This window comes from Anguilla anguilla, chromosome 2 (assembly GCF_013347855.1).
Source record: "Anguilla anguilla isolate fAngAng1 chromosome 2, fAngAng1.pri, whole genome shotgun sequence".
Classification (NCBI taxonomy): Eukaryota; Metazoa; Chordata; class Actinopteri; order Anguilliformes; family Anguillidae; genus Anguilla; species Anguilla anguilla.
Genome location: NC_049202.1, coordinates 76,391,237 through 76,417,612, shown reverse-complemented (window position 1 = coordinate 76,417,612; position 26,376 = coordinate 76,391,237). Strand labels below are relative to the sequence as shown.

Genomic DNA, 26,376 nt, shown 5'->3' with positions numbered 1-26,376 from the left:
CTGCCACAGCCTCGTCCCCCCCCCACCTGCAACAGCCTCGTCTCTATCACCACCTGTTCCCCATTATCACCTATTCCCTATTATCACCTGTTCTCCATTATCACCTGTTCCCCATTATCACCTGTTCTCCATTATCACCTGTTCCCTATCATCACCTGTTCCCCATTATCACCTGTTCCCCTTTATCATCTATGCCCCATTATCACCTGTTCCCCTTTATCACCTGTTCCCTATTATAACCTGTTCCCGTTCATCACCTGTTCCCCATTATCACCTGTTCCGCATTAGCACCTGTTCCCCATTAGTACCTGTTCCCCTTTATCATATATGCCCCATTATCACCTGTTTCCTAATATAACCTGTTCCCCTTCATCACCTGTTCCCCATTATCACCTGTTCCGCATTAGCACCTGTTCTCCATTAGTACCTGTTCCCCATTATCACCTGTTACCCATCACCACCTGTTCCCCATTATCACCTGTACCCCTTTATCACCTGTTCCCCTTTATCACCTATTCTCCTTCATCACCTGTTCCCCATTATCACCTGTTCCCCATTATCACCTGTTCCCCTTTATCACCTGTTCCCTATTATCACCTGTTCCCCATTATCACCTGTGCCCCATTATCACCTGTTCCCCATTAGTACCTGTTCCCCATTATCACCTGTTCCCCATAATCACCTGTTCCCCATAATCACCTGTTACCCATCACCTCCTGTTCCCCATTATCACCTGTTCCCCATTAGTACCTGTTCCCCATTATCACCTGTTCCCCATAATCACCTGTTCCCTATTATCACCTGCACCTGCTGCCGTCTCCAGGGGTCTCATTTAAATGTTCTTAGATTTATACTTGAACTTAGTCTTAAGATCATTTCCGACGGTGTGCTTACGTTCGATTCATAAAAGATACTGAGCATAAAAATTCTTAGGTTCTAAGAATCCCATTTGTAACGTACGCACCTGTGATCTATAAATATCAAATTAACTTAAAATTGACGGCACCTGAACGTGCCTTACAATCAGCAATTTCTCTTTATATAATGCTAGCACAAATGAGGGTTTAGTCAGGAATAACCATGGGCCAAAAGAGAAAAACAAACTTTTTGGAAGACGAGATCACAGTGATGGTAGGGGAGATTGAAGACAGGCAAGACGTATTATTCGGTGGACTAAATAGTGGGTTGACAAACAATTAATTCCTCACACCTTTAATTGATAATTCCTATCAAATTGATAATAAAGCTAATGCAAAGTTCACCACAGTCTTTGATGCATATGCATCCCAAACTGCAATACCCCTACATAACCAGCAGGAAAATCACTTGCGTCAAGTCTAGACTTTGCATAGAGATAAGATTGCTTCCAACTCAAAGTAAGGTTTTATAAATAACTACTTATATGTGGTTTTCTGCGTAAGTCATACTAAAGATCTAAATTGATCGTAAGTCCGTTTCATATATGAGGCCCCAGGACTGACTGCTCTCACTGTATGTTCTCTTACTTCACTGCTGCCATCTCCAGGACTGACTGCTCTCACTGTATGTTCTCTTACTTCACTGCTGCCCTTGGGTGGCGTTACTCGGTTTTGCCTCGTGTGTATCAGTGCCTGCAAGCCTTCAGCTTTTAGAGCTCTCTCTTTATTGTATCCTGTGTTCAAGCCTGCTTTTTTGGTGGAATAAAGTCACCTGCAACTGCATCATTTGTGATGGAAGAGTCTTTAAACTTGTTACCTAACTTGGTATTCAGACATCTTTGTCTTAGAATGTACTGCAAGAAACTCTGAGGTCTGAAACTTGTTAGTCTCTTGGTTAGTAGACACCTACTGCATAGTTGAATTTGATGATTTTGTAAAGATTGGGCTCTATTTAAAGGTCTTTTCTGTATCAGGAGGACTTGCTGACTGCTCTCCCGTAGCATGCCTTTCAAAATAATAGTACATGGCGAATGGTTTTTTTTTCTCGGTACAATCATTGGGGGGGATGATTGGGGGGATGGTTTCCATTATTTCCATTATTTCAGTGCTTGAAGCCCCGCCCACATTTCCATTTCTGCAGTCTCTCCACCAGCTGATCTGTGACTCCCTCCCAATTCCTGGCCACTAAAGCACCTATTCCCAGATAAACTCCCAGTACTTTAACCCCTGTCTGGCCCCACTGCAAGCCAGCCGGAAGCCGAGATAGGGATTCCCTCCCTCCATGACCCACTTTCCAAGCCCTCACTTTCCCCCCAGTTCACCCTTGCTGTGGAGGCACCCTCATAGGCTATCCTCCTACGCCTGTACATCCTCCCTATCTCTCACCAACACAGTTGCATCGTCAGCATATGTCAACAAACGTACTGCCTTAGAAGCACTGGCCCCTGAGTCTTCCACCCCCTTAACCTCTGTCGTGTCATTGCAAAAAAAGGTTCTGCTACTAAGGTATATAATTGACCAGACAATGGGCAACCCTGTCGTATCCCCCTCTCCACCCATACTGGTTAACTCAACCCACCTCCCACTTTGACCAAGCATGATACACACCCTTACATAGCAGCCGCACTAAAGATATAAAAGATTCCCCAAACCCAAAAGCCTTTAATGTGCTGTACAAGTAGTTGTGATCCACCCGGTCAAAGGCCTTCTCCTGGTCTAAGGAGATCAGCCCAAAATCCACCTGACCACCCCGTGGCAAATCTATCATGTCTCTTATTAAGGACAAATAGTTCAACATGGAGCGGTCTGGAACACAATACAATTGGTCCTTATGCACCAGCGACGCCAAGTGGGTCTTCAGCCGGTTACCGAGGGCCTTGGAAAAGATCTTATAGTCCGTATAAATAAGTGCCACTGGCCGCCAGTTCTTCAATGAATGCAAGTCCCCTTTTTTTGGTAGAAGCGTGAGGACTGACCGGCGACAGCTGGCCGCTGGGGACGACATAGCTTAGGAGGTAAGAGCGGTTGTCTGACAGTCGGAGGGTTGCTGGTTCGATCCCCCGACCCTGGGCGTGTCGAAGTGTCCCCCAATTTGCTCCGAACAAGCTGATCGGTACCTTGCATGGCAGCCTTTCGCCGTTGGTGTGTGAGTGTGTGTGTGAATGGGTGAATGAGAGGCACCAATTGTAAAGTGCTTTGGATAAAAGCACTATATAAAAGCAGCCCATTTACCATTCTCCCACCTCTATCCACTCCAGCAGCACCTCATAGAAGTCCCCTCCTATGAGCCCCCAGAAGCTTTTATAAAAGTCCACTGGAAATCCATCTATACCTGGGTCATGACCTGCTGTCATCTGCTGCATAGCCCCAGTGAGTTCCTGATTTCACCACATCTGTCAATGTGGGGAGGCCCAGATGGAGATGCTCCATCAATTTGCCCTCACTAGTTTCTGCTGCATATAGCTGTGAGTAAAAGTCCACTACAGCCTCTCTCAGACATTCTTTGCTCCAGCAACCAAACTATGAGTGGAAACAACACACTCTCTATTTTAGTTTTATTAGTACACAATACACTACAACAATGCTAAACACATAGTGCCACAACTGTCTCACAGGGCATCCATTTAACGAGCACCCCCTCCCTGCAGTCTCATCTGCAACTATAACCCCAAACATGACACACTGAATAATAGCATCCATCTGGGAGTTCATGAAAATATTCTTTCACTGCCAAAAATTTGCATTCCGGCATTGCAACAAGATAAAACCAACAATAGCCTGAAAGTATGCCAATACAGCTGTGAAAAATGCGGGTCACTGAGTAGCAAAATAAACAAGAGGATTTTTTGTGGAATTATTATACCATGTCATTCAACAATAAATATCTGCGACTAAATATAGAATAAATATGCAAGGCTACTTTTAAGCCATTTTTCAAGTCTCTGTGATGCTCACATCTGGGGTTATAAAGCCTTAAATAGAACAACCCCTAAATGGGTCAGGATTGGCCAGATTTGACATCTTCACAAAGGGGTTAAAGATCCGACATGTAAACTGTCTCCAATTTCAAATTTTATTTCCCCTTTCCACGTATTTAAGGAAGACCCATTAATTATGGCTGTGTGGGGATTTCCAAAATATACGATCAATATAGGCGAGAGCGATGCCAGCTGCTCTCATTGGAGGAAGTGTGGCTTCACCTAATACTTTCGATGTAGGCTACCTGATTATAAGATTTCCTGACAGGCATAGTTGGTCAAACGTGCTCCGTTTGGTACATCAGTCAATGAAAGTGATTCTTATAGCATCTTTACAGTTCGCTTTCATTTGTATGAAAGAATGTTGTTACATTACATTTATTTGACAGACGCTTTTATCCAAAGCGACGTACAAAAAGTGCATTTCATGGTCATAGACAACTGCTAAACACAGGTTCAGTAAGGTACAATACTTATTTTGTACAGCTATTTCTTGCTAAGAACACAGTTTAGTTCACACAGTGAACACTATTCAGACCTAACCTCTGCAAAGCCAACTATGTTGATCTATGTGGTCACTTCTGGCACTATGATCTTTACTTCACTCTAGTGTGTTTCTTTTGCACCTCTGCACCTTGAACTAATGCACTTGTTGTACGTTGCTCTGGATAAGAGTGTCTGCTAAATGCCTGTAATGTGATGTAACTAGGCAGAAGAATAAGCTACAGTATTAGGACAAATACAAATTACCAAAAAGTGCTGGGATGGGGCAACATGTAACAAGTGTCCATGAAAGGGGGGGGGGGGATTTAGAGTGAAATATACAGCGTGGTGGTGGTTAGTCTGAAGAGATGAGTCTTCAGGCCACGGCGGAAGATGGGTAGTGAGGGGGAGGTTCAGAGGGGGACGGGGAGTTTGTTCCACCACTGGGGAGCTAGGGTGGAGAAGCTCTGTGATCCCTTTGGGCGGGTGGGAGGGGTTACAAGGCGCCCTGCTGCCGCAGAGCAGAGTGATCGAGCAGGCACATAGAATCGAGTCATGTCCTGCAAGTAGATGGGGGCTGTCCTGTTGGCAGCAGTGTAGGCAAGGGTCAGTGCTTTAAACCGGATCCTGGCAGCGACCGGTAGCCAGTGGAGTGATCGCAGCAGAAGAGTGACGTGGGAGAATTTGGGAAGGTTGTAGATGAGTCGGGCAGCGGCATTCTGAATCATCTGTAGTGCCTGTATGGCACAAGCTGGCAGGCTTGCAAGGAGAGAGTTGCAGTAATCAAGGCGAGAGGTCACCATAGCCTGGACGAGCAGCTGGGCGGAGTGCGTCGTCAGGTATGGTCGAATCCTTCTGATGTTGTATAGAAGGAATCTGCAGGACTGTGATGTTGCCTCGATGTGCTCCTTGAGGTGCATGTTGTGGGTGAACTGATTTCATGCTCAATAAAAATATTTGTAGTATTGGCTGATATCGACAAATGAGTTCAAACTAGCACTGCTTTATTGGGGGGGGGGGGGGGGGGGGGGGGGGGGGCTCTATGTTTCAAAAATAATCTTTCTAAATAATTTTAGAAAAATCTACATATATCCTTTCCAGCACAATCACCTACAAAGCAATAAACACTATGTCGACATAAATTCCTTTTCTGATGTTGTAATGTAAGCTATTAATAGTTTGCAGAAGTAGATAATGGTGTCAAACCTGACTAATAACATTCAAGTTGAAACAAAATAATCTGAAAAGACATACTGAAGATGCACCTCCTCAGACTGCACCTTGGTTACCCCTGTGGGCTTTCCGTGAATAGAATGTGTATGTGCTAAGCATTAGCATTCTGGTTCTTCTTGCTTACCATGGTTTGTCTTGGAATGTTGTTAGCCAGGTCTGACATCATTTCTTGACAGATTTATATCTGTTGCCTGAACGTAAATCTTGAGAATTGCTTCTCAGTACTCAGTCCTTCTCAAAAACACATACTCCAGTACTCCATTTACTCTATGGGTGCTCAGGAACACTACTAACTATTTACTCTATGGGTGCTCAGGAACACTACTAACTATTTACTCTATGGGTGCTCAGGAACACTACTAACTATTTACTCTATGGGTGCTCAGGAACACTACTAACTATTTTGGGACGTCTAGCCTCTTGGAAGCATTTTTTATAGTCCTGCGGGCAACTGTTGTTGGCTGACAGCCGATAATGGGGCTTGGCTGTCTGGCTCCATGCCCAAATGCTACTGCATGCTTTGAAATATGTGTTATTTACCAAAGGAATGCAAAAAAATGCAGACAACAATTGAGCAGGATTGTTCTAAATCCTCCCAACCTCCTGGCCATTGCAGTTAGGGCAGGGCTGTAGGTGGTATTGCTGGCCCAATGCCCCAGGCTCTGCAGAATCTCCCTCACCAGGGCGGGCCAATCAGGTACAATGCCTGTTTGATAAACACGTATATGAAAAGACAGCTAAGAAACTCAAAACAACAAGAAATTGTTAGTTGTAGGTAATAATAAGTCATAATAAGTTGTCGGAATAAAAAGGACTGTATCCAGATGTCAACACAGTATCATTTAATAGGGTGTGAAATATATGTTTCCTGTTTTAAAGCTTGATTCTTTGAAAATGTTTATGTACTCAGGTCTTTCTGAGTCTCTAGGCACAGCCAACTGGAGGGAGAGAGACCAGTGAGGTGCAAGTGTAGGTAGCAGGAGGAGACAGGATCAGGGAGAAGGCAGGGCTAGGTGTGGTAATGCTAAATAAAAAAGAACTGAATCAGAAGTTGCACTGGACGTGTTTGGGACAAATACATTTGTCTTGATTTGGCTCTGTACTCCACATTTTAGATTTGTAATTACGCAATTTACAGAGGGTTACAGTGCAGAATTTCAGCTTTTATTAAATGGTATGTTACGTTCCCTGCCTCTCTTTGCCTGGGTAGTGCAGGTGAAGCTAATTACCTAATTGCCTGATTGCCTCCACCTGCCTGTGGCCCAACATAAGCCCTGCTGCAGGAGACTGAGGAGATCTTTTGGGGCTAGATGACACTGAAACCCATTCCCTAAAGCTATCATGTTAGGATTTTGTATATGTAGTTTGTAGGTTTTGTGAAGATCCTTTTGTTTTGTGAACTTTGTGGGTTTTCATTTGTTTCAGTTTGCGTTTTAGTTTATAATTTATACTAATAAATGTCTGGGTGTTTGTTTGTATGAATCAGTTTTTGGATTGTTTTTGATACACTTGGACTTCAGTTGTTGCGTACAAATTGCATTCTGCACGTTATAACGTGTGGATTTTTTGGGGTCGTAACATGGTATTTGTATACATTTTGGTTTCAGCATGTAGACAGTAAGGTACTTTTTATACATAATCCCCTTTCTTTTTGGGGCACCATCATGTTAGGGACAAATGGCATCACAGGTGTCTAGTTTTTCAGGTGTGTTCAATGGCTTACTTAATGCAGCTGTCAGTATCTAGTCTTGACTGTAGGCTTTGGATTGCCTTTGGAGTCTGTGCCAATCAAAAGTTAAGGAAGCCATTATGAAGCAGAGAAATAAGAAGTAAAAAATAAACATTCAGAGACATACGCCAAACTATAGGCTAATCAAAATCAAGTATTAGGAGTGTCATTAAGAAGAGAGAGAGCACTGGTGAGTGGCAGGGTGGTCACCGGTTCGGCAATCAGCTTGATTGAAGATCTGGGTCACGGCACCAATGTGACCCTCGTGTTGACCGTCCCGCCAATAATGCACACAGGAGAGGATGTCTTGGTGGATGATGTGGTCTTTAATTCTGCAACTGCAACCATGAGTTCAGCACAGGAAAGGATGTCTTGGTGGATGATGTGGTCTTTAATTCTGCAACTGCAACCATGAGTTCAGCACAGGAAAGGATGTCTTGGTGGATGATGTGGTCTTTAATTCTGCAACTGCAACCATGAGTTCAGCACAGGAAAGGATGTCTTGGTGGATGATGTGGTCTTTAATTCTGCAACTGCAACCATGAGTTCAGCACAGGAAAGGATGTCTTGGTGGATGATGTGGTCTTTAATTCTGCAACTGCAACCATGAGTTCAGCACAGGAAAGGATGTCTTGGTGGATGATGTGGTCTTTAATTCTGCAACTGCAACCATGAGTTCAGCACAGGAAAGGATGTCTTGGTGGATGATGTGGTCTTCAATTCTGCAACTGCAACCATGAGTTCAGCACAGGAAAGGATGTCTTGGTGGATGATGTGGTCTTCAATTCTGCAACTGCAACCATGAGTTCAGCATAAGATGATATTGCGTCATCCACTGGTCAGTTATTCATCACCGTGCTGGATTTCCATATCTGCTGTTATAATATATTTTACATATTATATAATAGAATATGATATAATGATATAATACACATACATATAATATAACATAATACACATATATAATATATACATATAATATTTCAAGACATTGTGCGATCGTATAGTGGATTTACTATTTATTTCTATAACACTTATACCTATTACTTAACCAGCATCATCCGTTTTTTTTTAATGTGAAAGTGTCATGGGTCGAAGTTGGGTGAACCCAAATGCAGGCTCAGACAGCGGAGTGGCAAAACTCCCGTAGGAGAAGTTTAATACAGCAGCACACAACAGCAGGCAGTCTCGTAGTCATGTTACGTCCCCAGCCTCTGCTTGCCTGGGTAGTGCAGGTGGAGGTAATACCTAATTGCTTAATTGCCTCCTCCTGCCTGTGGCCCAATATAAGCCCTGCAGTATGAGGCTGGGGGGATTCTTCTTTGGGGATTTTCTTCTTTCAGGTTTCTTTTGTGTGCAGCTTGTGGTTTGATTTGTGGTTTTTGGTTTATAGTTTTTGTGAAGACCGTTTTGTTTGAACTTTGTGGGTTTTCCTTTGTTTTAGTTTGTGAGTAGTTTGTTATTTATTCTAATAAATGTCTGCGAGCCGGCCGTAACAAATGGGGGCTCGTCCGGGATCTGCCATCCCACTTCTGACACCACGGACACTCAGACACTTCCCTGCGGCGTGCGTGTGCAGACCTACAGAGCGGACAGCAGAAGGTACATAGAAGAGTTTATTGGGTCTTCTCCTGAGGTCGGGCTGCGTGTTTTGGGCGTCCTTCACAAGAGATTCTCCCACGTGACTGCAGCCACCAAACAGGTAGAGGGAAGGATGCTATCAGGGCTGGCAGGAGAGGAGTCGGAGATGAATTGCCGGGAGAGGGCGTCTGGCTTGACATTATGGGACCCTGGCCGGTTGGTGAGAGTAAAGTTGAACCGGCCGAAGAACAGTGCCCAACAGGCCTGACAAGAGTTGAGTCGTTTGGCTGACTGAATGTAAGCCAAGTTTTTGTGGTCGGTCCATACTACAAAGGGGTGCTCAGCACCCTCGAGCCAGTGTCTCCACTCTTCCAGGGTGAGTTTGACGGCGAGCAGCTCCCTGTTACTAATGTCGTAATTTCTCTCCGCAGGTGACAACCGACAGGAGAAGAACGTACAGGGGTGAAGTTTTTGGTCTGTGGCGGAGCGTTGGGACAGGACAGCTCCCACACCTGTATCGGACGCATCTACTTCGACGATGAACTAGCAGATCGGGTCAGGATGGATGAGAACAGGGGCTGAGGTGAATCGCTTCTTCAGGTCGGTGAACGCGGCTTCTGCTTTCGGGGTCCAGGAAAAAGAGCTAGCTGGGGATGTGAGTTTGGTGAGGGGCGCAGATACTTTAGCCACAGCTTTAATCTTCTCCGGGTCTGGCCTTATTTGGCCCCTCTCAATGATGTAGCCCAGGAAGCAGACAGAATCGTCATAAATTTTGCACTTCTCTGCCTTGACAAACAGGCTATTCTTGAGCAGTCTCTGAAGCACCTGTCTGACATGCTGCACGTGTATATTACGGGAAAAGATTAGGATGTCATCCAGGTACACGAACAGGGGGCGATTCAGCAGGTCTCAAAGGACGTCATTGACGAGGGCTTGGAAGACTGCAGGAGCGTTGGTCAGCCCAAAGGGCATCACCAGATATTCAAAGTGTCCGAGCGGGGTGTTGAAGGCCGTCTTCCACTCATTGACCTCTTTGATACGGATCAGGTGGTAGGCGTGACAAAGATCCAGTTTGGAAACATAACAGAAAGAAAACCATACAAAGGTGAACATAAAATGTTACTGGCGTTTCTTACTCTCATGGCGGCCATTTTGTCATGAAAATAGTTAGCACTAGCCCGCTAATTATTCTACACCATTTAGCAATTAAAACGTTTGGTAGAATGAACATCAGTACTCTTTTCAGTAATCATTTACAACATTAACATTACCTGCAACCATGAGTTCAGCATAAGATGATATTGCATCAACCACTGGTAATTTATTTGTCTATGGGGAAACATTCGTTTCAGTTACAAATTAAATAGTATAGCTAACATGTGCATCTGATACGAATCTGGAATCCATTAAAATAGTGTGTGATGGAATGAATGTGTACTATATACGTGTCAAATATAGTCTTATGTCAGTGTAGGTGTTTGATAGACTTTACGTTCATTTTAAATGTGTTATTATATTACTTTTACGGAGCACTACTGGAACGTGACTTACCACAGCGCTGGATCTCCATATCTGCGTTGGATTTCCGGTTTCCAGCGGCTTCTTTTAGCTATTCTATTGGACCAGTAGGTGTCGCTGGCTGAACACATTTTTGCAGGAATTTCACCATAGAAGAACTGTCTATTTACAACCTGTTACACTATCAAACCTTCAATCAAAGTTTATTTCTATAGCACACTTCTTACACAGAGGCAACCCAGTGTGCTTTACATAAATAAAAGCAAAAGGAACAACAAAGAAAGTACAAAGCACATAAAATATAATTAAAATAAATAAATAAATTAAAAATTTAAAAATTGGGAATGACTAGAGGTCTACTTCCACAATTAAAGTGCAGTAAGCATAGAGTGCAAGTTTTAGAGTTCAATCATAGGCACATGAAAAGAGAAAAGTTTTTAACCTGGATTTAAAAATTGCTACATTTGGGGCATATCTAAGTTCTTCTGGCAATTTGTTCCAGTTGTATGCAGCATAGCAGCTAAATGCTGCTTCACCATGTTTAGTCTGGACTCTGGGCTCTACTAGCTGACCTGAGTCCAAGGATCTAAGAGCCCTACTCGGTTTATGCTCTTTAAACATATCAGATATGTATTCTGGGCCTAAACTATTGAGTGATTTATAGACTAGTAGCAGCACTTTAAAATCTATTCTGTAACTAACTGGAACCAGTGTAAAGACTTTAGAACTGGAGTAATGTGCTCTGTTCTTTTCATCCTGGATAAAACTCTAGCAGCCGCATTCTGAATGAGCTGTAGCTGTTTAATGGGCTTTTTGGGAAGTCCAGTGAAGAGACCATTACAGTAGTCCACCCTACTGCAAAATAAAAGCATGAATGAGCTTCTCTTGGTTTTTTTGGGACACCAAACCCTTGATTCTGGCTATATTTCTAAAATGATAGAAGGCTGTTTTGGTGATTGCTTTGATATGACGGCTGAAGGTGAGATCTGAATCTGTTAGAATGCCAAGATTTTGGACTTGGTCTTTGGTTTTTAGAGCCCGTGAATCAAGGTGTTTACTAATACTAATTCTCTTCTCTTTGTTGCCAAACACAATAATCTCTATTTTGTCCTTATTTAATTGAAGAAAATTTTGGCTCATCCAATAATTGATTTGCTCTGAACATTGACACAGTGAGTCTATTGGGTTATAGTCATCTGGTGAGAGTGCCAGATATATCTGTGTATCATCCGCATAACTATGGTAACTATGGCTAGGCCGAGGGCCAGAAGAAACATTACTAACTCCACAGCTGATAAGCCAGACACTACTCTGATTGGGGACTCTATAGCCAAGCATGTAAGAATGGCAAAGACTGAAAATCTAACTATGGCTGACACATCTGTCAGGGAGCTAAAAGGACTGTTACCAGTTATCCTCTCTACACATCCAAATAGTATGAGGATTATTATCACACTGGGTCTTTTGACATTCTGCGAAGGAAAACTGGCTCTGAGATCCTGAAAAAAGACTTTTCCCTGCTACTGGAAAAACTGAGAGACTGTCAATCGCAACATGTATTCATCTCAGGCCCCATTCCAACTTTGGGGAAAGGAATCAAATCTTTTAGCAGACTCCTTGGCCTGAATACATGGCTGACATCAGCGTGCCTCAGCCATGGGATAAAGTTTATTGACAATTTCAATATCTTTTGGAACTGTAAAGACCGCTTTAAACCTGATGGGGTTCATCCAAACATCACTGGATCCAGACAACTCGGGGCCAACCTACGTCATGCTCTTGGGATGCCATACCCAAACAAGAATGTGTGGATAAGAGCGAAGGACAGTGCACACACAGCAGACAGCCTGTATCACTCCCCCCTCACCTGACCCTCTGCTCCACATCACCCAAGGCATTCAGAGGATGTCTCTGTCCCAATCAGGGACCCAGTAACCCCTCTCCCCCCCCCTCCACCACACTCACCATTCAAGGAGTTAGTTAAAGCTGCCACGCTGAAGCTCAGTCAAATGGATGAACTATTAAACAGCAATAACCACAGACATCATCACTCAGGTGATGAGACAGATGAGACAGACCCCTTCCTTAAACATACCGGTGATGGGCGGACACGGTGGCATAGTGGTTAGCACTGTCGCCTCACAGCAAGAAGGTTGTGGGTTCGGATCTCGGCTTTGGGCCTTTCTGTGTGGAGTTTGCATGTTCTCCCCGTGTTCGCGTGGGTTTACTCCGGGTACTCCGGTTTCCTCCCACACTCAAAGACATGCATGTTAGGTGCGCTCCTGCAGGTGCCCTTGACCAAGGCACTGGCCTCAGAACAGGAGTTGGTCCCCGGGCACAGCACAGAGAGGCAGCTGCCCACTGCTCTTAAGTAAAACTAGGATGGGTCAAATGCAGAGGACAAATTACCCCACGGGATTCAATAAAAGTATATCTTATCTTATCTTATCTTAAACAGCCAGTGGCATGGTCAAACACATCGTAGCAATCACAGACCATCTGGTACCTGTCTCAGTAATCTTAAATTTGTCAATGTTCAGCCACAACCAGTCTCCTTTCCTGTCACAGAATCCCTACAGCTGAAATTAGCTGTCTTTAATGTCAGATCATTGGCTAACAAATCCTTTTTGGTTAATGATCTGATAATTGAAAATAATTTGCATTGTATGTTTTTAGTTGAGACTTTGCTAAACAGCACTACTGGTGTAGCAACGCTGATAGAATGATAGAGGCTTGTCCTCCAAACTATAATTTTTATCAGTCAGTCAGGCAAAACAGGAAGGGAGGAGGGAATGCAGCCATTTTCTCTACACAGTTTGTGTATAATGACATTGACCTGGGTGAATTTCCATCATTTGAATATCTTGCTCTTGAGCTCAAAGCAGAATTGTCAGTGCTCATCATTACATTATATTGGCCACCAAGATATTCATCACTATTTCTACCAGAATTCTTGGAGCTGATCTCACTTGCTATCTCTAGGTATGATAGATTAATCCTGAATGGAGACCTGAATATTCATATTAATAAAAAGAATGACTCCAAAGCTATGGAGCTTGTGAATTTACTGGACAGCTTAGAACTCACTCAACATGTGAATGAAGCCATTCATCAGCGCGGTAACATTCTAGACTTAGTAATAACAACAGGGTTAAACATTGATAATATTTCAGTAGTTGAGTGATCTATTTCTGACCATCACTGAGTGTTTTTTGATGCCAACCTAATCTTAACAAAGACTAAAAGGGAATTTTTGGTTCAAAAGAGATTCCTAGAGGCTGAAGCAAAGTTCTCTAATATTATGAGATAATTTGAGCCATACAATTATGACTGCTCTTTAAATGACATGGTTGAAAATTTCAACAATACCCTGTCATCTGCTTTAAATACTGCTGCTCCACTAAAGGGTAAAAAGAGGCTGACTGACAGAATCTCCCCATGGTTAAACAATATCAGTGTTTAAGAGATTAAGAGAATCTGTCGGGCAGCTGAAAGAACATGGAGGAAAACTAGGCTCACAGTTCACTGTAATATATACAACGAAGCCATGACTGCCTATAACAAAGCAATACGTCTGGCAAGAAAGGATTACTTTTCCAAGATTATTACAGAGAATACTGGAAACTCTAGAATATTATTCTCCACTATTGACCAGCTACTCAACACCCCCCCCCACCCCCCCCCCCCCCCCCCCAACCCCACCCCGCAGTACTCTGCATCAGAATGTAAAGAACTTGCATTGTTCTTCAATAACAAAATAACTTCAATTAGAGCCAGTATTGCTGCTGATGTAAACACAGATGATCTCAGCAAATCCTGTAAAAATGATGTAACCATGGGAAAATTCACCTGTATTACATTAACTGAGCTCTGCAAGACTGTCACTGAGTGTAATTCATCCACCTCAATTCAAAACAGCTGTTGTAAAACCCTTACTAAAGAATCCCAACCTAGATGGTAATGCGCTGACCAGCTATAGGCCGATATCCAACCTTCCATTCATTAGTAAGATACTTGAAAAGATAGTTTCAGTGCAAATAAACTCCTTTCTTAAAGAAAACAATATCCTGAAAGAATTTCAGTCAGGCTTTAGAACATACCACAGCATTGAAACTGCTCTTACTAAAATAATCAGCAACCTCAGACTAAACTCTGATGATAATAAGGTCTCAATCCTTGTCCTCTTAGACCTAAGCGCAGCGTTTGATACGATTGACAATGATAGTCTAATCAATCGTCTTGAAAAGTTGGTTGGTTTTTCTGACTGTGTGTTAAACTGGCTCAAAACATACATCATTCTCACTATACATGTTGCCATTTGATGACATCATTAGAGAGTGTATGTTTCCATAGTTATGCGAATGACACACAATTGCTGCTGCAGCTATGAACTCCATTACTACCTGTCTTTTGGCAATAAATAAATGGATGAGCTATAATTTCTTAAAGTTAAACGAGGACAAAACTGAAGTCTTACTAGTCAGCCCTAAAACAAAAACGAGAAATTCTGTTTAATAATTTGGGGAAATCAACTCCCTGGATTAAATCTGAGGTTACAAGTCTTGGTGTCATCTTAGATTCAGATCTAAGCTTCAAGTCCCACATTAACAATGTGATGAAAACATAATTTTTCCACCTTAGAAACATAGCTAAAGTACGGCCATTCATTAATCAAAAAGATGCTGAAAAACTGATTCATGCCTTTATTTCAAGCTGACTCGATTACTGTACTGCACTTTTCACTGGCCTCCCAAAAAAAAAAACCACTGAGAGACTTCAGCTCATTCAAAATTCTGCAGCTCGGCTGTTAACCAGAACCAAGAGGACAGAGCACATTAGTCCAGTTTTAGCTGCTCTGCACTTCCTGTAACATTTAGAATTGATTTTAAGGTCCTCCTCCTTATATACAAAGCCCTTAATGGGCTAGGACCAAGCTACATTGCTAATTAACTATTTGCCTTCAAGAACACTGCGATCATCTGCTGCTGGTTTATTGGAGGTTCCCTGCAACAGTCGAAAGAAAATCGGGGATGCAGCCTTTGTCAATTACGCCCCAAAGCTATGGAACACATAACCTATAGAGATCAGGAAAGCCAGCTCGCTAAATATTTTTTAAGAGAAAACTAAAAACTTATCTATTCACTTTAGCCTTTAACTATGACTTTCCTGATACTTTTTGGCACTTTGCTTCGCACTTTTGGCACTGCTGCACTCCTTTTAAAATGTTGTATTTTACTTGATTTTATGCATTCTATGTATTCTATTTTTTAACATTATTATTATTATTATTATTATTATTATTATTATTATTTAGTGGGTTTTATTTTATGTATTCTATTTCCCTGTTTCTATGTTCATTCTATGTTACATTAGCCTAATTATGGCATTATATCCCTGTTTTTATAATTACGGCATTCTATCCCTGTTTTTATGTTCATTCTATGTCTATTTTCATGTGAAGCCCTCGGTGCATGTAATTTCTTTATTGTAAAGCACTTTGAGCTTGTATGAAATGTGCTATACAAAAAAAGTTTATTATTATTATTATTATTATTATTATTTCCCATGAGTTCGCAATGACTGGAAAACTAGTCAAGCTATTGGGAAGTTACACCTTGGCGGGGGCATGCCCCATACCTATATAGCACCGAGAGACACCAGCCAAATCTTCACCTACACGACCCAATCAAAAACTCGCATACACACGCAAAATACCCATACCTTTTTACTCTGAAACATGTCCAGTTTAAACAGCTAGTCTGCCTGTGGCCTAGTGGGCAAGGTTACAGTCTTGGAAACATGGGGTCATAGATTCAAGCCCAGCTAGGAACACGTTTCTTTAACCTGCTTTTACCGTCACTAATAATTGTCTACTAGGCTACTTCTCAATTATTGCTTTTGCACCATATTTACCCGCCGTTCACCGAACGTATACACTGCATTATGACGTACCGTCTGCACGTTCAGTTATTAACCGGCTACAATATTGCAAAGCCATATGGATTCAACGGGAGCTCTTCTGTGCTTACTGGCCTGTGTTCTTCTTTAAAACCAGAGACAGGTTTGCTAATGATATTTCACGCATTGCATAGCTATGTCATGGTGCTGCACTAACAAAGTCACAGACTGGTAAACCTCCGGTTGAAGGATTGAATCCCGCCTCGTCCTCAGGCAGATAATTTCCTCTTTTACTAACGTTTCCTTACGCTTTTATTTGCTTTACCAAAAACTCACTCACGGCCACCCATGTGCATTTCATGACGGCAAATGTATTCATTTTATTAAAAAGTTACACCAGTTCACCACTGTGCCATTTCTACTAACTATATTTCTTCACTTGGCTACCGTACAAAACCTTCTTATCAGCAAACGCCACGTATCTACATTCATGTTACCTCGCCCTGTTCTCTATCTAGCCACATACAAACAATTACTACTTATGTACGTTCTGCAACTCCCCATTAAAACATTACATTTAAAATCATGACTCACTCATAATTATAACTACTAGTACTGAACATGAGAAAAGCACAGCAGTGCAATACATTTCTCATGTGACTTAACCCTCCACTTTAATGACTAATGCTTTATACCGACTGTTATATATAACAGTCGATAAGGAATTTAAGCTCGCTCATGGTCACTTCATTTACTTCGCACTATAGTCTGTGATCAGGTCAACCTTCACCTACATGCCCATTCTGCTAAAAACATATTGTTTCAATATTCATATTGAGGAAATATTGGGTAGCATTGCTTTGCAATACATCTTATTCAATTTCGGTGAGGCAAGATAGCCTGTATTGTTTGTAGTAAGTAGCCTACCGTAACTTAATTTTGATATCAATACTTTTAATGGCAGGCCTGGATTTTGGCAGTCTTAATGAATGAGTTATAGACAGTGTATGTCTTGTATGTGTGAGTAACTTGGCATTTTTGTACGGTGAAAACGTGTTTTTTATGAGATCAAACTTACTAAGTGTCGAATTTTTCAGATTTTCCGGGACGTGTGTAAACCCCGAGCAAGTAAACCTGCTGAATCTGCAGGGCAGTAGCAACCAGAAGCTAATTTTACTGACGAGATAACAAAGATAACTAGATAGGCTATTTCCTAAAGTGATGCAAACTATTATTGAATATGTTTCGCCCCATTTTCGCACGTTTACAGGCAGTGACTAGTTATATTCACCACTCCAAGTTTGCCAACTGACTGGCAGAACTGCCTCTATGTGCGCGGCAAATCGTGCACCAACAAAGTCGTTGTAATGCTATTATGTCGCTTTTAATTGTCGCCCATTTCCATCCGATCCTAATGTGCATTGTAGGTCAAGGTACAAACCTCTCCCACTGATATAAGATCTTGTGATTGTTTTATTATCTGTGATGTCAACTGACTGGAGAAACGAGCAGTACGGGAAAAGGGGGATTAGGTTGTTTTTTTTGTTTTTTTTTACCGCGGTGTTCTCAGCCATATCTGGAAGAATATGCTACTTTTGACTTGTACAATGGGAGATCATCATGTATCGTCGGAAATTACGAATTAAAAATGTTCATTTTATACCCGAGAGAGACCAAAAATGTATTTAAAGTTTTAATGTCGGGACAAAGGTGTGTGAATTGCCTATGGCGGGGCTGGCCGGAGCCGTTTATGAATGCGTGCAGTGCCAGTTCCTTTTATTAACCCTCTACGGTTTAATCCTTTAAGCTGATTCACAACTGCCAGGCTTCCAGTGTGTCTCAAAAGTATTTCTACTACACTCCACCAAATACTCAGATTCTGCCTAATTAACTTGTTTAATCATACAACGTAAGATAGTTAACGGCTGTAGCTAATCATCGTGATCCGGTCTTTTTTTTTTTTTTTTTTTTGCTTTTTCATAGAAAATGTTATTGAAACATTGGTTTTATTGAAATTTTAGCTAATTTGTTTTAAGTCTCCTACAGCGAAATGTATAAGTGGCTGATACGCCCCATTCAAAAAAGAGATTCATTGACGATGACTGTAACGTTAATGAGAAGAAACGTTTTGTTTTATCCTACGGTTTTCTGTCTAGCAGCCGTGAGCACTTTACCCATACTATGCAACATTAATAAAGCCTTCTATTATGTCACTTTCACTATGCTTATTTCACTATGCGTTATCCTTTCATTAAGCTTTTAGGTATCAAAACATGCATGGCTATTTTCAACCGTTTAACAATTAATTGTCATTTTATTCTTATGAGAATGTTGGAAATGGTTCTACATATATATATTATATAGAAACCATTTTGTTGAGAGTTTATATGTATAAAATGTTTTTTATAAGCTTATTTATAAACTTGTTTATAGCCTATGTATAATCGTCGCATAATGACCACTAACCATGAAGGCGCATACATTTATCATTTGTCTACAGACTGTATTAAATAAATAAATAAATAAATAAAGGCTTAATTCACAATCTGTACTCCTACAAATGTAAATCTTTCAGGCTTCAGGCAAATACAGTTATGTTAATTTTTCAGGTTTCAGGTTTTTTTGCGAAGCCAGACCTAAAGTAAACCTTTCAAAGTGATACAGATTCTTGTTTCAAATTCGACCATTTTAACTAATATAGTTAATTACAAGGTTAAATTAGACTAAATTAGGTAATAATGTGTTAGTTTAATAGCCTAATTTAAAATGCATTTAAACAAAAGTTTGACTGGAGTAAGAACTCTCTAGATTATGCTTGATTGTGTGTAATTACTGGATGGGTTTAGTAATGCTTTATATCCGTATAACCGTATAAATATTAGTCATGATTTTAAAATGTATGATCAATAATCTAATTACATCATGGAGTGCACTTGAAATGTTGCAGTATTTAATGGGGGAAAAAACCCATTACCTTAACTGTTGAAGTAAGTTCGTTACTTGTGCAGGGAAAAAGAAAAAAATCGACGAAAGACAGTTTACAGAATTTTAAGATACAGAAGATTTTATGCGGCGATGTGTTACGGGTAGTGTCGATCAGTTTATCGTTCGGGGCGGCAGTGTGGTATAATGGCTGAGGAACTAGCCTTGTAACCTAGAAGTTACAGGTCCCCTTGAGCAAGGTACTTAACCTGCTTCAGTATATATGCGATGCGATGCGATGTAAATGGGTGTTATGTAAAAGATATCTAAGAAGTTGTGTAAGTCACCCGGGATAAGAGTGCCTGCTAAATATAATGCTGCAATGTTACGAAATGAGCGTATAATTACATATTTAGGCATTTCTTTACTTTGTTGGGGAATCTGCCTGAAAGTGACAGTAACACAACAGCAAATTTAGCGACACATCAGCTATTTGTGAACAGAGCTATGAAACTGGATGTGGATTATGGTGAACAAATTAGACTTACACAGAGGAAAGTTTAAAATAAATAAAAAACCGCATAAATAAAAAGAAGAGATAAAAAGACACCATGAATAGGTGCGTATAAGCAGTATTATCCAATTGTGCACATTGATTTCTCATGCAATATTCAGCCATTTCATAACCATTTGCAGTCATGCATATGATCTCACAGGAATTTTAATAATTGGCCTCAATAACATCTATGTATGATAGGGGTAACCAACAGGTCGATCGCGATCGACTGGTCGATCTTCAAAGCCTTCACTGTCGATCCCTAGCATTTTCGCATTTTCTAAAAAAAAAAAAAAAGAAGTTTTTTCATGTTCTGGTTGGTTGGTTGTTTTAACAAGCTTTTTAGACCAAGCTCTGGCTGGTTTATTTGAATCACGCATAGGTCATATGTTATCTTACAATCTCGAATTGGTTATTTGATACGCTGATGTCTATTGAATGGCTGCATACAATTGTGGGTGGGGTTAAAAAAAATCACGTAACGAGGGTCGAGGAAGTAATAACGTTAACGCTAACAGTTTGTACAGCATGCACAATATTTAGTTTCTCAATTCAATGAATAATATTCACATTTACAGACCTTGTCATGTTAGTCCTGTAGTTTTATTTTTACTTTTGGAAGCCAAAATAAACATTGACGCTGAATGACTAATATTCCTCATATGCAAACAGGCGGTAACCTGGACGTTTCTGTAGCTACCTTGCTTATTGCTGTAGGCGAGATGAAAAGCGACTGCTGTGCTTTTAGTCCTCTTTTCAGTTCGTCGATTCTTTTTTATCTTAATGCGCTGTTGAGTGGATATGAGTCTTTGAATTTAGCATGGGTAGCATGATGATGCTCCAGGTTGCCACGTTTTGGCAAGGCTACCGCCTGTTGGCATATGAGGCATATAGTCTTCTCATTCGCTGACGTGAAAAGAAATTCATGCTCCCATTCCGGGGGGAAATAATACGTTTTTGATTTCTTTTTCGCTGGACCCTCAGCCATATCGATGTTGTTATGTTAGTTACGGTGCATTCAGCGTCAATGTTTATTTTGGCTTCCAAAAGTAAAAATAAAACTACAGGACTAACATGACAAATACTGTAAATATGGATATTATTCATTGAACTGAGAAACTAAATATGAATATTTTGCATTGAACAGATAGGCCTACCATAAATATGAATATTATGCAATGAACATATAACTGTGCATAACTGTCTTTCTTTGTGTGTATGTATGCACGTACATAGAGCCTGTCATAACAGAAATTGCAAAAATAAATATGACGGAGAACAGTCTTACTCGTGGTGAATGGGTTTCAATTGGAAGCTATCGGATTGGTAGATCTCGGCTTACATTTTCGAATAAAAAGTGATCTTGGGCTTGAAAAGGTTGGTTACCACTGATGTATGAGGTGTATACATGACAAAACTCAAAAGGCAATATACAACACCATTATGCAGCTTGATTTACACAACAGTCGATGTTAGTGGCTTACAATTCGTTCCACCGCATGCACACGCACAGGCACACGCACCCTTTATACAACCGCCGGGAAAGAGCTACCTGGTCCCATGCTTTATAATAAGCACACATCCGGTTGGTCTTTATAGGCAAATTGCTTTGTAAAAGCTTGCCTGTGTGTTAACATGGTAGCAAGCCATGAGACAGAGCAAACACCAGACCTGAACCCCCAAATAGCTGGAAGATGAGGTAAAAACTCCCAGTGCTCAGAAAACCCTCAAACGGTGGAGATGATATATATTTATATGCATTGTAAAAAATAATTCTGGTAGCAGAACCTGTCTTGGGCTTTTCATTTCGTTGTTTTGGTTAGCGTTTTGGGTCAGGCAGTAAGCGAGTAGAACTTTAGGATCTGGAAGCTTTTTTTATTTGAGGTAAATAATTAGATAAGTGTTTTTCCCCCTTAAGATAGTTGAATGTTCTTTCTGTTGTTTGTGAACAAAGAAATGTTAATATGTTCAACTCGGTGCGCAAACTTTGAGGAACTATACAAATAGAATATAAATGAATTGAATTGAACTAAAGTAAGTAGTGGGGTAAAATCGTAACACCGCATCTAATCTCCATTTAAACTCCAATTAATTAACGCAGAGAGAGAGAGAGAGAGAGAGAGAAAACAGCACACTGACATAAGCTCCAGAACCACATAATGTATTTGTTCACTACTAATTAATGAAAAATGAACCTGATATTATTGTATTATTGTATTTGTACATCATTATTTCATGTTAACTACATTATTTAATGCCAATTCATTTTGACATAAAGCACATTTGTTAATCATGAACTAATTATGCTTTTAGCGCATGTCTGGATAATAATAATAATGACAATAATAATAACAATAATAATAATAATAATAACAATAATAATAATAATAATATATATAAGCACACTATGCCATAATTAGAGGAAATTCCAGAAGAGAAGAGAAAAAAGCTGTTGAAATATATCAGGCTGGAAAACATTACAAAGCCATTACTAAGGCTCTGGGACTCCACCAAACTACAGCGAGAGCAAAAATTATGGTGAACACTTGGAACAGTGGTGAATCTTTCCAGGAGTGACCGACCTTCCAGATTTTCTACGAGGATGCAGCGACAACTCATCCTGGAAGTCACAAAAGATCCAAAAGAACAGTTATTGCATTAGTTAATCCGTAATATACTATATTAGTTAGTAATATAGTGTATTCGTTAATTAGTATTATAGCGCATTAGATAATTAGTAATATACTACATTAGTTAATTAGTAATATACTGTATTAGTCAATTAGTAAAATACTGCATTAGTTAATTAGTAATATATTGTATTAGTAAATTAATAATATACTGTATTAGGAATTAATTAGTAATATGCTGTATTAGTTTATTTGTAATATACTGTATTAGTTAATTAGCAATATACTGCATTCATTAGTAATATACTGTATTAATAATTAATTAGTAATAAACTGCACAAGTTAATTAGTAATAGTAATATACTGCATTAGTTAATCAGTAATATAGTGTATTAGTTAATTAGTAATATACTGTATTGATTAATTATTAATATACTACATTAGTTAATTAGTAATATAGTGTATTAGTTAATTAGTAATATACTGTATTTGTTCATTAGTAATATACTGTATTAGTTCATTTGTACTGTACTGTATTAGATAATTAGCCATATACTGCATTCATTAGTAATATACTGTATTAGATATTTAGTAATATACTGCATTAGTTAATTAGCAATACAGTGTATTAGTTAATTAGTAATATATTGTATTAATTAATTAGTAATATACTACATTAGTTAATTAGTAATATACTACATTAGTTCATTAGTAATATAGTGTATTAGTTAATTAGTAATATACTGCATTAGTTAATTAGTAATATACTGTATTAATTAGTAATACATTGTATTAGTTCATTAGTAATATATTGTGTTAGTTCATTAGTAATAAATTGTATTCGTTAATTAGTAATATACTGCATTAGTTAATTAGTAATATACTGTATTAATTAGTAATACATTGTATTAGTTAATTAGTAATATACTGTATTAATTAGTAATACATTGTATTGGTTCATTAGTAATTTAGGGTATTAGCAGAAGCACAGAAAGGGACATGGGGCAGACTTGAGTTAGGAAGCTCATGAAAGCAGAATGCTGGTTTGGTTCAGGTTGAAGGACAGTCACTACCTGGGGGATTAGGTCAGGCAGCTTGAAAGCAAGGGATTCCAATGATGAACCCATGCACTTTAGTAGCATCCATTTACAGTGTGACTATTCCTCCACCGACTTTAGTATCACCCCTGTACAGTGTGACTATTCCCCCACCCACTTTAGTATCACCCCTGTACAGTGTGCCTATTCCCCCACCCACTTTAGTATCACCCGTCTTGGGCTTTTAATTTCGTTGTTTTGGTTAGCGTTTTGGGTCAGGCAGTAAGCGAGTAGAACTTTAGGATCTGGAAGCCTTTTTCATTTGATGTAAAGAATTAGATAAGTGTTTTTCCCCCTTAAGATAGTTGAATGTTCTTTCGGTTGTTTGTGAACAAAGAAATGTTAATATGTTCAACTCGGTGCGCAAACTTTGAGGAACTATACAAATAGAATATAAATGAATTGAATTGAACTGAAGTGGGGTAAAATCGTAACGCCGCATCTAATCTCCATTTAAACTCCAATTAATTAACGCAGAGAGAGAGAGAGAGAGAGAGAAAACAGCACACTGACAGAAGCTCCAGAACCACATAATGTATTTGTTCACTACTAATTAATGAAAAATGAACCTGATATTATTGTATTATTGTATTTGTACATCATTATTTCATGTTAACTACATTATTTAATGCCAATTCATTTTGACATAAAGCACATTTGTTAATCATGAACTAATTATGTTTTTTGCGCATGTCTGGACAATAATAATAACAATAATAATAATAATAATAATAATAAATATAAGCACACTATGCCATAATTAGAGGAAATTCCAGAAGAGAATAGAAAAAAGCTGTTGAAATATATCTGTCAGGGTTCTGTGTCTCCCCCCTGTCATTCCTGGTTGGGCCGCCAGATGGCGGCACCTCTGCTTTGTGTCCTGTTGATTGTTTTATTGTTTCAATTACCCCATTATTAGTTACTGATTGTCTCGTGTTCCCTTCCCTCTCTGTGGCCTGATTGTTCATTGTGCCCTCCTGTGTCTCGTCTGCGTCGTGTCTACTTAAGTCCCCCTTTCCCCTGACTCAGGTGCTGGATCCTTACTTGCTTGCGTGTTTGTTGCCTGCCTGCCTGCCTGCCTGCCTGCCTGCCTGCCTGCCTGCCTGCCTGCCTGCCTGCCTGCCTGCCTGCCTGCCTGCCTGCCTGCCTGCCTGCCTGCCTGCCTGCCTGCCTGCTTGTTTGTTGCTTGCCTTTTGTAGCCTGCCTGTTTCCTTGCCTTACGCCTGCCCGTCGCCTGTCCCCTGCTCCTTGCCTGCTCTGTTTCCCTACGTTTTTGGGATTTTTGTATTTTTGTTTTCCCGTGCTTTTTGAGGATTTTCTTTGTCTTTGTTATAACCGCCCAGCGAGGCTTTCTGTTCCATTTTCCCCCGTTGATTTCATTAAAGTCTTTTGTTTTCCCCATTTTTGGAGTTTTGCATTTTTCCCCGCACTCTGCGCTTGGGTCCATTCCCGCGCCCCATCCTGACAATATCAGGCTGGAAAACATTACAAAGCCATTACTAAGGCTCTGGGACTCCACCAAACTACAGCGAGAGCAAAAATTATGGTGAAAGTAATTAATTAGTAATATGCGGTATTAGTTAATTTGTAATATACTGTATTAGTTCATTAGCAATATACTGCATTCATTAGTAATATATTGTATTAGTAATTAATTAGTAATATACTGCATTAGTTAATTAGTAATATACTGCATTAGTTAATTGATAATATAGTGTATTAGTTAATTAGTAATATAATGTATGAATTAATTAGTAATATACTACATCAGCTAATTAGTAATATAATGTATGAATTAATTAGTAATATACTGCATTAGCTAATTAGTAATATACTGCATTAATTAATTGATAATATACTACATCCGTTAATTAGTAATATAGTGTATTAGTTAATTAGAAATATACTACATTACATTACATTACAGGCATTTGGCAGACGCTCTTATCCAGAGCGACGTACAACAAAGTGTATAACCATAACCAGGAACAAGTATGACGAAACCCCTAGAGAGAAGTATCGGTCCAAGTGCAGGGAACAACCGCATAGTTCAACTTGGACCCTGATGGTTAAACTGATTAACACTAACAACGAGAACGGCAACAACGCAATCTATGGAAAAAATACAAGTAGTCGTTAAGACAGTTAATGCACCTAGTCACCTACGAAACAGCTGCCTAGTTACAACCCTAAGCTTACAGTCATTCACAGGGGGGAAGGGAGGGATGGGGAGAGATGCAGCCTGAAGAGGTGAGTCTTCAGTCGTCGTTTGAAATGGGTCAGTGTCTCAGCTGTTCTGACCTCCACAGGGAGGTCATTCCACCATCGTGGGGCCAGAACAGACAGGAGACGTGTTCTGGAAATTAGTCATTAGTCAATTAGTAAAATACTGAATTATAATTATATATAAATAAATAAATCTAATTTATATCCTGTATTAGTTCATTAGTAATATACTGTATTAGTTAATTAGCAATATACTGCATTCATTAGTAATATACTGTATTAGTAATTAATTAGTAATATGCTGCATTAGTTAATTAGTGACAGACTGTATTAGTTAATTAGCAATATACTACATCAGTTAATTAGTAATATATTGTATTAATTAATTAGAAATATACTACATTAGTTAATTAGTAATATAGTGTATTAGTTAATTAGTAATATACTGCATTAGTTTATTAGTAATATACTGTATTAATTCATTAGTAACATTGTATTAGTTAAGTAGTAATATACTGTGTTAGTTCATTAGTAATATACTGTATTAGTTCATTAGTAATAAATTGTATTAGTTCATTAGTAATTTAGTGTATTAGCAGAAGCACAGA

At 39.7% G+C, this 26,376-nt stretch overlaps 1 protein-coding gene across 1 annotated transcript in view; it reads left to right on the top strand.

The window, feature by feature from the left end:
- The first annotated feature begins 8,891 nt into the window (after positions 1-8,891).
- Positions 8,892-26,376, top strand: part of LOC118221927 (cytidine monophosphate-N-acetylneuraminic acid hydroxylase-like) — a 37,864-nt gene continuing 20,379 nt past the window's right edge. Inside the window, exons 1-2 of the mRNA XM_035407369.1 lie at positions 8,892-8,942; positions 9,353-9,521. The gene's annotated coding sequence lies outside the window, so the exon portion shown is untranslated. The remainder of the gene's footprint in view (positions 8,943-9,352; positions 9,522-26,376) is intronic.